We start from the raw sequence: 14,958 nt of genomic DNA, 5'->3' as shown, positions 1-14,958 counted from the left end.
GATGCCCCCTATCTGAAACCGCAGACAGCCGCTGCCAGTCTGTGTAGGCAGTACTGAGCTAGATGGACCACTGGTCTGGCTCAGGTTAAGGCAGCTCTCTATGTTCCTATCCATTGCTTCACCCACTTTTGCCTCTGTCCCCCTCTGCGGCCCCCATAACATTATATTTGAGGAAATGTGGCCCTCAATATAAAAAAAGGTTCCTGCCATGCCTCTTTCTGTGGCCATTTATCAATTCGGGAAAATGTTTTCTAGAGGGAGGTGAATATTTTGCTCCTCTTTTCGTTGACAACATGGATTTATCTTATTATTAATAGATATGGATCTGCAAACTAAGCTTTCGAGCATGTTATCTGGGAAAATTCTGAAGCCAGCGCAGTGTCTGGGACCGCCTCTGTTATACTTTTGCCATTTGTAATGCCAGAAAGATTTTTCAAGGAAGTTTTTCCCAGATGAAACTGATCACAACTGGCCACGGGTGATGTCTTTTGGCTGTCAGTTCGACTCATTTGTGCTCAGGTAGGTATCTCATAAGGCAGCAGAGGTTTATGATTAGAGTTTTGCTTTTCCTACATGGGGTACCTTCCCAGTGTTACGGAAAAATTCTGGGTGCAGGTTTACTCTGCTCTCCAGCTCATCGAGGTGCCACTCCCCTGGTCAGCAAAAGAAGAAATCTTTTGGGTCTCTCCTGGTCAGCAAAAGAAGGAATCTCCAGCCAAGTTAAAGAAGCAAACAGCGGTCAGTAGACCTGATCTTTATTTGTTGCAACAAGGTTCAAACACACAAAGAGTAGGAACCCGGAGCATGGGGTTGCATGGACTTTTAAGACCTTCCTATCCTCCTTCCCATAATACATTTCCAGATGCATCATCGATACATCACCAACAAGTCACTAAGAAGGACTCTTGCACAGTAACATGAGCCCATCGTTCGTCCTTGTTATCAGATTCAGTTCCTGAACACCTTCTAAGTACCTACCACCAAGAGAACAATAAAACTATTTACACCAATCCTTGCTCTCTGGGTTTTCCTGAAGATGGGCTTTGTGAATACCTGGCTTCAGCAAACTCCATCAAGGGATAGTTGCCTGGTCCATTGTTATCTTTTTCCTACTCCCTGGGGAGGGGGGAGGTGTACGTGACTCTATGTATCAGGGATTATGGAGGCAGGGGAAGCCCTGGACCCCTCCCCCTTCCAGAGGAGTCATTAGCCATTGGAACCAACTGTTGAATTTTGGCAATTATTTGATTCTATATTGGATAGAGTTTGAATTATGGTGCTGGAGGAGACTCTTGAGAGTCCCATGGACTGCAAGAAGATCAAACCTATCCATTCTGAAGGAAATCAGCCCTGAGTGCTCACTGGAAGGACAGATCCTGAAGCTGAGACTCCAATACTTTGGCCACCTCATGAGAAGAGAAGACTTCCTGGAAAAGACCCTGATGTTGGGAAAGATGGAGGGCGCAAGGAGAAGGGGACGACAGAGGACGAGATGGTTGGACAGGGTTCTCGAAGCTATGAACATGAGTTTGACCAAACTGTGGGAGGCAGTGGAAGACAGGAGTGCCTGGCGTGCTCTGGTCCATGGGGTCACAAAGAGTCGGACACGACTAAACGCCTAAACAACAACAATATTGGATAGTCAGGGGAAAACAGTACAATACATGGTATCCACTTATTGCTACCAGTGCCAGATTTACGTATAAGCTAAACAAGCTAAAACTTAGGGCCCACTCTCTTGGGGGCCCCCAAAACATTTAAAGGCGGGAAAAACTGGATGTGCATTTCCAAAATATAAGATGAAAAACAAATAAAATGAAACCTACCTACAGCAACAGTGTTTGTGTTGTGTAGGCTCCTATGACGTAAGTAATGGGCCCCACCTGCTCCCTAAAATATCACTGGTTTGCTCATTTCTATATACAGGGTGCCTACATTCTGCATGGACTGGTTGCAAATCGGCAAATGGCTTTAGATACCTATTAGGTCCATAAATTACCATACAGCATATATTCAACACACAAAAACAGCGACAATTTGTTGTTGACAAAGGACAGCTGGACATATAAAGGGCCCCATTACCTTCAGTAGCTTAGGGCCTCATCAAACCTAAATCCAGCTCTGATTGCTACAGTTTTCTTTTCTGATATTCTTTGCTGTTTTGTGTGTATGGTGCCTGTGTCAACAGTCATTGTCCTGGCCTTAGTTAGAGGCTGTGGTGGGGACTTGGGAATTCGGGAAGGTCATTTAACTGCCCCCTCTCCCCGTTCCTGGTTTTAACACCAGGTTTGATGAGCCCCAGCTGCCCCTCACTACTTCCCTCTACAGTACAAAAAGAAACCGCCTTATTGGCCATTGGACCAGCTATTGGTCTCGTCTGCTCAAAGCAGAATTGGCCCAAACCTGAAGAGGAACTCCCAAATGATAAGTTCCATTCTGCTCAAGCCTCAAGGTGTCCTGGGCTCCCCTTTGCTGGAGGCATTTAAGCAGCCAGAGATGCTTGTGGCTGCCTCCTGTGTTGCAGATCTTGCAAAGACTGGCGTGGGGTTGTACTGGGTGACCTCCATTATCTTTTTCTAGCCCTATGATCCTATGAGTCAAAGGGGGAGGGGGTTAGATCTGGAAGGGGCAACCACCACTGCATCAAACGTTTGTGATAAAAAACAGTAGGGGTAATTGATTCAAAGTTTCTTCTCAAACCCAGAGCTGCTTAGTTAGGTGAGCTGATCCACATACTTCTCTGTGGTCAATGAGTTTATCAGAAATGAGAATCTTAATATTTAAGCACTTTTTGTACACGTACCAGCTAGGGACTGAGATTTGCAGTTGTCATGCACGTCATTTCACTGCCAAATGGTGAGGTGCAGCCATGAGTCTTGACTTTAAGAACTTTTGTGCGCACAGAACTACAAGATGGCTGGTCATTATTAACTTCCAAGACTAGATAATCCTAGAACTATAGAGTTGGAAGGGACCACAATATGGTTACCAGATGTCCCCGTTTCCTAGGGACAGTCCCCGGATTTACAAATCTGTCCCCAGACAAAATCCGTCCCCGGAATGTCCCCGGATTTCATTTAATGTCCCCGCATTTATATTTTAAGTGTTGTAGGTTTATTAGTAGGGAATGGATGTTGTGTGATTGGTTCAACAGCACAAGACACATCATATGGGGAGTTCTGGCGAGGCAAAATGGCGGGCGCCACGGCAGCGAGCAGCTCCTGAAGCCAGCCAGAGCCAACTGTGCTACCAGGCTGGCTCCAGGCTGCTGAGACTGCTGCTGCCACTGCCACTGCCGAGGGGGAACTGGGAATGCCTGGCACGTCAACTGGGGGAACCGCTGACCCCCCCCCCACGACCCAAATCGAGCCGGGAGTGAGAGCGTCTGGCCACCCAGCTGACTGCTCAGCGGCATTCCGGAGCCAGGAAAACCCCGGAGCCGATGCAGGGAGAAGGAGGAGAGGAGAAGGAGATGGAAGAGAGCGAAAGAGGAAGGAGAAAAAAGAGGGCTAATAGGATCAGTGGTCAGGGATGATGGGAATTGTAGTCCCAAAACATCTGGAGGGTTAAGTTTGGCCATGCCTGATCTAGTCCAACCCCCTGCAAATGCAGGAGTATTTTGCCCAACATGGAGCTAAACTGACAGACTTTCCTGTTCCCCTGGGCATTGTATGGCTGATAGAGCCTGGCCATAGCAACCTTGAAATTAGCAACCGGGAGCATATATGACTGTTTTGATATGATTTTAGATGTTCTTTATAAAAAATAAAATAGATGGTTTTTAGTTGTTTTCAAAATGTTTTTATGTTATTTTAAAATTGCATTGTTTTTAACATTTTGATTTTTGCTCCTTTAGGAGGAAGGCTGGAGAAGAAATTTAATACAAACAAATAAATATTGCTCAGCGTACAGTAAGAACTGAGAAGGGTGTGTGTCAGGGTTTTAATCCACATAGGGCAGCAAAAATAAGACACACTGGCTCCCAGCTAGTGCTCACTAGTGTTGCTGACATTTCCTGTAGAAAACCCCCAAGTGTGTGGTTTCTGTGACAAGGGCTCCATCAGACACTGAGCTCTCTACGTGTGAGAGAGGCGGGGGAAAGGGAAAGAAACCGTACAGGCCCAGAAGGTAAGAATTTACTCAACTTGACGTCAAACTAACCACCAGCCTTGGGAGTTGACTCCAGAAATGTCAGCGCATGGACTTTGTGCTGTCATTCCTCGCTGAGGAAGCCCAGTGCATTGAAGTTTAGATGTCATTCTCATCACCTGTGCCATGGGGGAGAGACATCAGAGACTGCTTGTCTGCAGAAGTCAGGGGGTGGGGTGGCTCCTTCGTCAGAAAGGCACCCTGGCGTCTCTGCAGGTATCTCGAAATGTCAACACAAAAGGCCAAGCAGGTGAAGACTCATGTCGAGAAGGTGAAGAGGGAGCAAAAGACTTCTCATGATTTCTCTCCCTCCCTCCCTCTTTCTCTGCAAAATGTTGCCTAGAAACTACACTGTAAACCACACGAGTCCCATCACCTTTCTCTGCTCGTCAGCTGTGGCTCAGTGGTAGAACATCTGCTTTGTGGTCAGAAGGTCTCCGTCCCGACCTGTCTGTGAGAGACTGCTGCCAGCTGTCTGGGCAATATTGACCCAAGTGGACTGGCGTTTGGACCATAGCTGTCAACCTTCCCTTTTTGGGGGGGAAATTCCCTTATTCCAGTGCCGTTTCCCACTGCTTCCCGCTGCTTTCCCAGATTGTTAGATATCCTGTAGACTGTCCCCAGGACAGGTGAGGCTGCTGATCCCTTATTTTCAAATCTGAAAGTTGACAACTAAGGTTCAGACTTGATAAAAGACAGGTTCCTGCGTCTTAGAGGTTCACTGGCAGGGTATCTGCCTTGCATGCAGACAATCCCAGGTTCAATCCCCACACTGGCCAAGCGGCCATTCAGTGAGGGGGCCGGGGGCACGATGGTGAAGTCAGGCCAGCCTCTAGGGCCCAGAGACCCCCCAGCAGCAGGCAGGGCAGGACAGGGATCCTGGTGGGGGTGGGGTGCCTGGCTCGCTTCCCCTAAAATCGTGCACCTGGGGCTATGGACCCTCTGGCCCCCCCCCCATGCTATGCCCTCTGCAGTTCCCTCCATTGTCTTGCACTTGCACTCCCTGTGCACATTTTCAATAATAATGACACTGCGATTTGGAACTCCTGTTTGGAGCCCTAAACGGCCTCGGCCCAGTATACCTGAAGGAGCATCTCCATGCCCATCGTACAGCCCAAACACCGAGGTCCACCTCCGAGAGTCTTCTGGCGGTTCCCTCCCTGCAAGAAGTGAGGTTGCTGGGAACCAGGTAGGGGGCCTTCTCGGTAGTGGCGCCCTCCTTGTGGAACGCCCTCCTACCAGATGTCAAGGAGATAAAGAACTACACAACTTTTAGAAGATGTCTGAAGGCAGCCCTGTACCGGGAAGTTTTTAATGTTGGATGTTCCTACCAGCATGAGTTTGACCAAGCTGCGGGAGGCAGTGGAAGACAGGAGTGCCTGGCGTGCTCTGGTCCATGGGGTCACGAAGAGTCGGACACGACTAAATGACTAAACAACAAAAACACATGTGGTAGAAGCTGCCCAGAGTGGAGACATATGTCGGACAATGTGAGGAACATTATAGACATTTTGGAATTGTTAGAAGTGGACATCAATAGGAAGGCTGTTTTAATTTTTGTGGACGCGGAGAAAGCCTTTGATAATATTGGTTGGAGCTTTATGAAGAAGAATCTCCAAGGGATGGGGGTAGGTCAAGGGTTTGAAAACGGTATAGGTGCAATATATTCTAAACAAAAAGCAAAGTTAATTGTAAACAATGTGGTTACGGAAGAAATATCTATAGAAAAAGGTACACGACAGGGGTGCCCAATATCCCCTTTACTTTTTATATTAGTCCTGGAGGTTTTGTTAAACATGATTAGAGGAGACCAGTTGGTTAAAGGAGTACAAGTCGGAGCTAGACATTACAAGCTAAGGGCATTTGCAGATGACCTAGTACTGACCTTGCAACAGCCAGATACTAGTACTAAAAGAGTATTAGAACTAATTGAGATATTTGGTCAAGTAGCAGGATTTAAACTGAACAAACAGAAAACGAAAGTGTTGGACAAAAATTTAACACTGGCTGAAAAAGAGAAGTTTCAGAATGAAACAGTTTTAGTGATAACGAAAAAAGTAAAGTACCTGGGGGTAAACTTAACATCTAAGAATGTGAATTTATTTAAGGACAATTATGACAAATGTTGGACAGAGGTAAAGAAAGATCTAGAAATATGGTCAAGGTTGAAACTCTCTTTGTTAGGTCGAATTGCTGTTATCAAGATGAATGTATTGCCTAGAATGTTGTTTTTATTCCAGACATTGCAGATTTTGGACAAGATGGACTGTTTCAAGAAGTGGCAGAAAGATATATCTAAATTTGTCTGGCAGGGCAAAAAGCCCAGAATAAAATTTAAGATTCTAACTGATGCAAAAGATAGAGGGGAGTTTGCCCTGCCGGACTTAAGACTCTACTATGAATCGGCGGCTTTCTGCTGGTTGAAACATTGGCTACTTCTTGAGAATACAGACATTTTGGATCTAGAAGGGTTTGACAATAGATTTGGCTGGCATGCATATATATGGTATGATAAGGTAAAACTGCATAAAGGTTTCAAAAACCATATTGTTAGGAAAGCATTATATAATGTTTGGATGCGGTATAAAGATTTATTGGAAAGTAAAACTCCCAGGTGGTTGTCACCAATGGAAGCTAAAGAGGTGAAAAAACTTAATATGGAGTCTAAATGGCCAAAATATTGTGAAATTTTAGAACAAGATGGGGAAAAAGTTAAATTACAGAGTTATGAGAAATTAAAGTCCAAAGTGCGAGATTGGTTGCACTACCTTCAGATAAACGAGACATTTAAACAGGACAGGAAAATAGGTTTCCAGATGGAGAGGTCAAAATTAGAAACAGAACTGTTAGAACCCAATACTAAGAATCTGTCGAGAATGTATAATCTGCTGTTGAAATGGAACACACAGGATGAAACGGTGAAATCAGCTATGATAAAATGGGCACAAGATATTGGTCATAACATTATGTTTGCTGACTGGGAACAGTTGTGGACCACCGGTATTAAATTTACGGCATGTAATGCCTTAAGAGAAAACATTATGAAAATGATGTATAGGTGGTACATGACCCCAGTCAAGCTTGCAAAAATTTATCATTTGCCCAATAACAAATGTTGGAAATGTAACGAGACTGAAGGTACTTTTTATCACCTTTGGTGGACCTGCCCGAGGATAAAAGCTTTTTGGGAAATGATCTATAATGAAATTAAGAAGGTTCTTAAATGGACCTTTCCTAAAAAACCTGAGGCTTTTCTCCTGGGCATCGTCGGCCAATTGGTGAGAAGGAAGGACAGGACGTTTTTTATGTATGCGACCACAGCAGCAAGGATTCTTCTAGCAAAGTATTGGAAGACACAACAACTACCCACACTGGAAGAATGGCAGACGAAGGTGATCGACTACATGGGACTGGCGGAGTTGACTGGCAGAATCCGTGACCAGGGGAAAGAGACAGTGGAAGAAGATTGGAAGAAATTCAAAGTTTATCTTAGAACTTGTTGTAAAATTCAGGAATGTTAAAATGTCAAGGGGTTGGGAAACAGAGAATTGCAGCTGTAATTAACAATATTAGAAGAACTTAAAAGAAATTGAATTGAATAATTAGTTGTGAGGAGTTGCTGAAGAAATATAAAACAAGGATGCAGAAAAGGGGAGGTATGGGGAAGTCCGGAAAGTAAGGTTTATGAAAAAATGGCTATGAAATTATACATGTTTATATGTTTGTATGTTGGTGTATTGTGTATTGTTTGTTTTTTTTATTTTGTGTTTGGAAAATTAATAAAAATTTATTAAAAAAAAAAAAAAAGAAGAAGCTGCCCAGAGTGGCTGGGAAAACCCAGCCAGATGGGAAGGGTGTAAATAAGATGGTGGTCGTGGTGGTGATTTCTGGCACATCATAGTCCAACATCCTCTTTCCCACAGCGGCCAATCAGAAGGCTCCAGGAAACCCTTAGGCAGGACATGAAGACAACAACCCTCTCTCGCTGTTACTCATAAGAACATAAGGAGATCCCTGAAGGAAACCTATTAGAAATACGGGTATTAAAGAGAATGTGGCCCGCAATATTGATGGTGACATATTACAGGACTGGCAAGGTCCAATCCAGAAAAAAGGTTGGAACCTGATACTAATCCCTCAAAAACCTGTATTTGTTTACTACCCACAACTGAAGGGCTTCCTCTCACGGATAGATCGCATAATGCATTTCCTGAACATCCTGAATGATATGTTGCCAGGAGGAGTAAAGCCAAATGATATTGTTTCTATAGAGTACTTACATTATGATGGTTACTCAGTACGAGCAATGATCACCTTTCAAGATCAAAATTTGGCCAAACTTATCCACAGATCAGGGACACGGGTGGCACTGTTGGTTAAACCACAGAGCCTAGGACTTGCCGATCAGAAGGTCGGCGGTTTGAATCCCTGCGACGGGGTGAGCTCCCGTTGCTCGGTCCCTGCTCCTGCCAACCTAGCAGTTCGAAAGCACGTCAAAGTGCAAGTAGATAAATAGGTACCACTCTGGCGGGAAGGTAAACGGCATTTCCGTGCGCTGCTCTGGTTCGCCAGAAGTGGCTTAGTCATGCTGGCCACATGACCTGGAAGCTGCATGCCGGCTCCCTTGGCCAATAAAGCGAGATGAGCGCCACAACCCCAGAGTTGTCCGCGACTGGACCTAATGGTCAGGGGTCCCCTTTACCTATCCACAGATCAAGACATCAATTCTTGAAGGAAAGGATAGCAATACTAAGATTCTTTGAAAATTGACCCCCCCCCCTTTGATGCCCTGAAGGATCAAGCCAGTGGCACCATCCACAGCTGCATCCTACTCTCACAGTGGCCAACCTGACTTCCCAGTGGGAAGCCCACAAGTATTTCCTGAGCATAATAGCAAGTCTCCCCACTTGTGATTCCCAGAGACTGGTATTCAGAAGCAGACTGCCTCCAGCAGTGGAGGGAGAAGCTAGCTAGTAGCCTTTGCTAGCCTTCTCCTTCTAGAACTTGTCAAATCCCCTTTTACAGCCCTCCAAGTTGGTGGCCATCACTGATGCTTGTAGGAGTGAGTCCCATATTTTCACCACGCACCATTTTGTTTGTGATCGCTGTATTGTATTATTTTACGTTGCAAGAGGCGTTATCAGAGTTCAAGGGCCCATTCCAGGCAAACGGAAACACTTGATGAGGGTGGGAATGTCCGAAGGGCCAGAGAGAGAGCCTTGCGGTGGGATACTTTTGATCCACGGGTCTGAAATTCTCCCCCTCCCCTTGATCTCCTGCGTTCAAATCATGCTTCATTGCTCCAAAGCAGAGGATGGTTTCAACATTCCCCCCCCCCCAAAACCCTGAATTATCAAATTCATTTTCTGTGTCTTCCCTGATTCTTGATGCAGAATGTGGATGCCTAAAAATGGAATCCGAATAATCTGTGACATTTTGCTTTTGCTGAATCAGAGAATCAGAAAGCCGCGGGTACGCCAGTGCTCTCTTAACCCCAAGTACCCAGAAGTGAGACACATGCTAAGGTTGCATTTAACCAAATCTTCTCGTCTTAAATGTTCTCAGCTTCGTATCTTTAGGTCTGTACCTGGAAAACAAGTGTGATGACTCTGCACGAGACGGTGACCGCAGAGAGGGCCGCTTCCTTTGCAAAGCGGTGTCATCAGTGTACATGGCATCCGTTCGTGAACGTGAAACCCCAGTGACGGCCGGCCGATCTCTCAGCACATTTGAGAAGATAATCTCTGACGACGAGAGCGAGAAAAGATAACTCTAGCATCTGCCAAAATATAGAGACACTGAGTAGTATCCAAGTAAGCTACACTGAGAGTCAACCCACAGAAATAAGTGGACCGAAGTTAGTCATGTCCATTGTTTTCAAAGAGTCTACTCTGGGTAGGACGAACCAGCGGGAGACCTTGAGGTCTCAGATTTCAGCAGTGGCCTGGGCAAAATTCAGTGCTCCTGCTTCTCACCTTCAATTCTCTAGCATATGTTGTGGCTCCCCCAATGGTGACCCTGAGGCTCCGCTCTCAGTGTGAGTGAACTGGTTGTGTTCCCAGGAGCTTCCTTCAGCCAATCAGAAGCTGTGCTTTGGTTTCCGAACGTTTTAGAAGTCGAACGGACTTCTGGAATGGATTCTGTTTGACTTCCCAGATACGACTGTACTAACCGACCTCATATCATAAAGATATTGGCATGGAGCCTGGTTTACTCTATATTTAGTATTAGTATTAGTATTAGTATTAGTATTAGTATTAGTATATCACCTTCTGCCCATAGATCTCAGGACCGTTCACAATTTAGAGGTCATTATAAATATATCCCGTATAAGTTGTTAAATCATCTCCTTATGGTGGCACACATGAAGATAGCCTTCTGTTTAAAGAACGCTGATAAGGACTACCTGCAGAAGACAGGGTAAGGTCTATGGTGTCTAGTCTTGACTGATAAGCCCACCCAGTTGTAGGGTGATGCATGGTGAAAACCACAAAGATCGTTCTGGTATGGATTGCTTTATACCAATTTCATTTCTTAACTCTCATCTTCAGAAGAGCCTCAACTTTCTGTAGCTCATCACTGTGCTCTGGTAACTTCTGGGCTGGATTGCTGCAACACGCTCTACATGGGGCAGCCCATGAAGATGATTCAGAAGCGTCAACCCAAATGCACCAGCCAGGTCCCTGCCTGGGGGGTCGCTTCTGATCTCCTTGTTTTAAAAACAACCACACTGGCTGCCAGTTCATTTCCGGGCGCAATTGAAGGTGCTCACATGGGTGTTTAAAGCCCTAAATGACTTCGGCCCCAAATATCTGGAAGACCGCCTCCTTCTCTACAGACTCTCAAGGGTACTGAGATGGCAGAAGGGATCTTCTTAGTAGTTCCTCCACCCTAGGAAGTTTGAGTTGGGGGAATGGCCTGGAGCAGAGCCTTCTCTGGGGTGGCCCCTAAACTGTGACACTCTCTCCCCAAGGAGGAGTGTTTGGCACCTTCCTTACACAGCTTCCAGATATTGCTGAAGATGCACCTCTTCACCCTGGCTTTTGACACTTGTGCGTTTTTACTGTATTTTATATTTTACTGTATTTTACTGCATTATTGTATTTTAATATTTTGCTGGAAGCCCAGCCAGATGGGTGGGGTATAAATAAATTATTATTATTATTATTATTATTATTATTATTATTATTATTTTAGGATGCACCTTATTTCTATGATTGTGAATCATTTTAAACTGATTTTAGTATTGTGTTTTAATGTTATATCCCACCCTGGGTGAAAGGCAGAGAATTGATAACAACAGCAAAGTAGCAGCCACTCTTTCTGGCTGAGCTACCTGAATTGAAAATATGATGTTATTTTATGACTATATTTGTAATACTGAAACTGATTTGAACCTGTTGACTGATGCACTTTCCCCCCTTTGTATTACCGTATTTTGAATCAAAACACACACATATATTTGTATGTATATGTATATTTATATGTATATATTCTTCACATTCCTGCATGAAGTTTTGACTAATACACTTTTTCTTTTTCGCAAGCAATTTCCGCTAACATGGTGCATTTTTGCATTGCATCCCATGCTAGCCCTACTCAGAGTAGACCCACTGAAGTTAATGGGAATGGCTAACTATGGTACATTCATTTCAGTAGGCCTACACTGAGTAGAACTTACTTGGAAGTGACTCTTTTGTGTTATTTTCACCGGGTGACAGCCCATTCTTGTTCAATTCAGAGTGATCCCATTGAAATTAATGAACCTCACTAACTTATGTCTGCCAGTTTCAGTGGTCTGTAGCCTATGCTAATCCTTGATCGAATGAAAAGGTATTGCAATCATGACTAAGGGGTCAGTCACAATCCCTGCTTGCCTTGCTACTTTCCTCTGGGGAAACCCAACGTTTACCACTAAATAGGAGAAAACATCAGTCACGTTTTCTCTGGATTGATGTATTCTCTGATTTAGAGCTAAGAAGGCAGACCCTCCAAAGGTCCCTATTTTCTAGGGATATCCCTGATTTAGAGAAGCCATCCTGGTTTCTGATTGATCCCGAAATGTCCCACTTTTCCTTAGGATGTCCCTATTTTCATTGGAGTAATTTTGGAGGGTATGGAGTTATCCGACCCCTGAGCCATCTGAAGGCAATCCTGTATAGGGAAAGTTTATTTTTTTAATGTTTAATAATAATAATAATAATAAATTTTATTTATATCCCGCCCTCCCCAGCCGAAGCTGGGCTCAGGGCGGCTAACAACAATCAAAATAATCCAACATTCTAAAAACATTCATTATAAAATTAATTAAAATCAAATTAAAATCAAATTGATGGCAACCATTAAGCAAAATTCTGTGCAGATTGCCAGAGGAGGGGGTCAGGCTGCGCCCTGACCAAAGGCCTGGTGGAACAACTCTGTCTTGCAGGCCCTGCGGAAAGATGTCAGGTCCCGCAGGGCCCTGGTCTCTTGTGACAGAGCGTTCCACCAGATTGGAGCCGCGGCCGAGAAAGCCCTGGCTCTAGTTGAGGCCAGCCTAACCTCTCTGTGGCCTGGGATCTTCAGGATGTTTTTATTTGCAGACCGTAAATTTCTCTGTGGGACATACCAGGAGAGGCGGTCCCGTAGGTACGAGGGTCCTAGGCCGTATAGGGCTTTAAAGGTTAAAACCAGCACCTTAAACCTGATCCTGTACTCCACCGGGAGCCAGTGCAGCTGGTATAGTACTGGATGAATATGATCTCGCAGCGAAGACCCCATAAGGAGTCTCGCCGCGGCATTCTGCACCCGCTGGAGTTTCTGGGTCAGTCTCAAGGGCAGCCCCACGTAGAGCGAGTTACAATAGTCAAGCCTGGAGGTGACCGTCGCGTGGATCACAATGGCTAGGTCAGGGCGAGAGAGATAAGGAGCCAGCTGCTTAGCTTGGCGGAGATGAAAAAATGCCGCCTTTGTTATAGCTGTAATCTGCGCCTCCATAGAGAGGGAGGTATCGAAGATTACACCCAAACTCTTAACGGACGATGCTGGCACTAATTGCACCCCCGCAAGAGATAGGAGTTGCCCCCTCAATCCCATATCGCCCCGTCCCAGCCAGAGGACCTCTGTCTTCGAGGGATTTAACTTCAACCGGCTCCCACGTAACCATCCAGCCACAGCTTCCAGACATCTGGTCAGTGTGTCTGGGGCTGAGTCAGGATGGCCATCCATCAACAGATAGAGTTGGGTGTCATCAACATACTGATGGCAACCCAGCCCAAAACTCCGGACAAGCTGGGCGAGGGGGCGCATAAAGACGTTAAAAAGCATCGGGGAGAGAATCGCACCCTGAGGCACTCCACACCCCAAGGAGTGGCGCGATGACAATTCCCTCCCAAGCGCCACCCTCTGTCCCCGACCAGAGAGAAACGAGCGCAGCCATTGAAGGACTGTGCCCTGGATCCCCACGTCAGCAAGGCGGTGGTCCAGGAGTTCGTGATCGACCATGTCGAAGGCTGCTGACAGGTCTAGAAGAATCAGCAGCCCCGACCCGCCTCGATCCAGCTGCCTGCGGAGATTATCTGTTAGGGCGACCAGAGCCGTCTCGGTCCCATGACCAGCGCGGAAGCCAGACTGGAATGGATCGAGAGCCGATGTTTCATCCAGAAACCTACCAAGCTGTTCAGCAACCGCTCTCTCAATCACCTTACCCAGGAATGGAAGATTTGAAACCGGGCGGTAATTGGATAGATCTAAGGGATCTAATGATGTTTTCTTTAAGAGCGGACGCACCACTGCCTCCTTCAGTTCCCCTGGGAATATCCCGGTGCCAAGGGACAAATTGATGATATCACCCAGGGGGGCCCGCACCTCGTCTGGGCACGCTCTAATCAGCCAAGACGGGCACGGGTCAAGAGGACAGGTGGTGGGCTTTCCAGCTTGGAGGAGTCTGTCCACATCGGCTGGGGATATCCGGTCAAAGTGGTCCAATACTGGACCCGAGGACAGTCGAGGGGCCTCCAGTTCCTTTATTGTATCCAAATTGGCAGGGAGGTCATGGTGGAGCAACAGGACCTTCTCCGCAAAAAAGCTCGCAAATGCCTCACAGCTGTGTGTCAAATTGTTGTTTAAATTTGGCTGTCCTTCAAGGGACGTTAAAGACCTAATTATACTAAATAATTGCGCCGGGCGAGAGCTAGCAGAGGCAATGGAGGCCGAGAAGTAGGACTTCTTAGCGGCCTTCACTGCCATCTCGTAGGTTTTCATAAAAACTCTATAAGATGTTCTTGAGGCTCCGTCACGGGCACCCCGCCATACTCGCTCTAGCCGTCTGAGGTCCCGCTTCATTTTCCGAAGCTCCTCGGTAAACCAGGGAGCCCAGTTTCTGCGGGGTCGCAGAGGGCGCCTAGGTGCGATCTCATCGATGGCTGCTAGGAGCTGGGTATTCCAGCCCTCAACAAGCTCAATCAATGAGTCGCCAGGGAAAGCAAGGTCCCGCAAGGCCTGACGGAATCTATCAGGGTCCATCAGCCTCTGCGGGCGAGCCCAAATTGGCTCGCCACCTAAGCAGGGTGGAGGTGGAAAATCAATCCTGGCTTTCAGAGCGTAGTGATCAGACCATGGCACCTTCATCGAAGGAGACATGATCACATCTATACCGGCGCCAAAGATCAAATCCAGCGTGTGGCCTGCTTGATGTGTGGGGCCCGAAACAAACTGGGAGAGCCCTAGTGTCGCCATGGAAGACACCAGGTCCAGAGCCTGTGAGGAGGGAATGGCATCAGCATGGATGTTGAAGTCCCCCAATACCAATAGGTTAGGGAACTCCAAGGC

Source organism: Podarcis pityusensis (assembly GCF_964106645.2).
Source record: "Podarcis pityusensis genome assembly, chromosome: 8".
Taxonomy (NCBI): Eukaryota; Metazoa; Chordata; class Lepidosauria; order Squamata; family Lacertidae; genus Podarcis; species Podarcis pityusensis.
The sequence above is the reverse complement of the archived record's forward strand: the minus strand, read 5'-3'. Positions refer to the sequence as shown.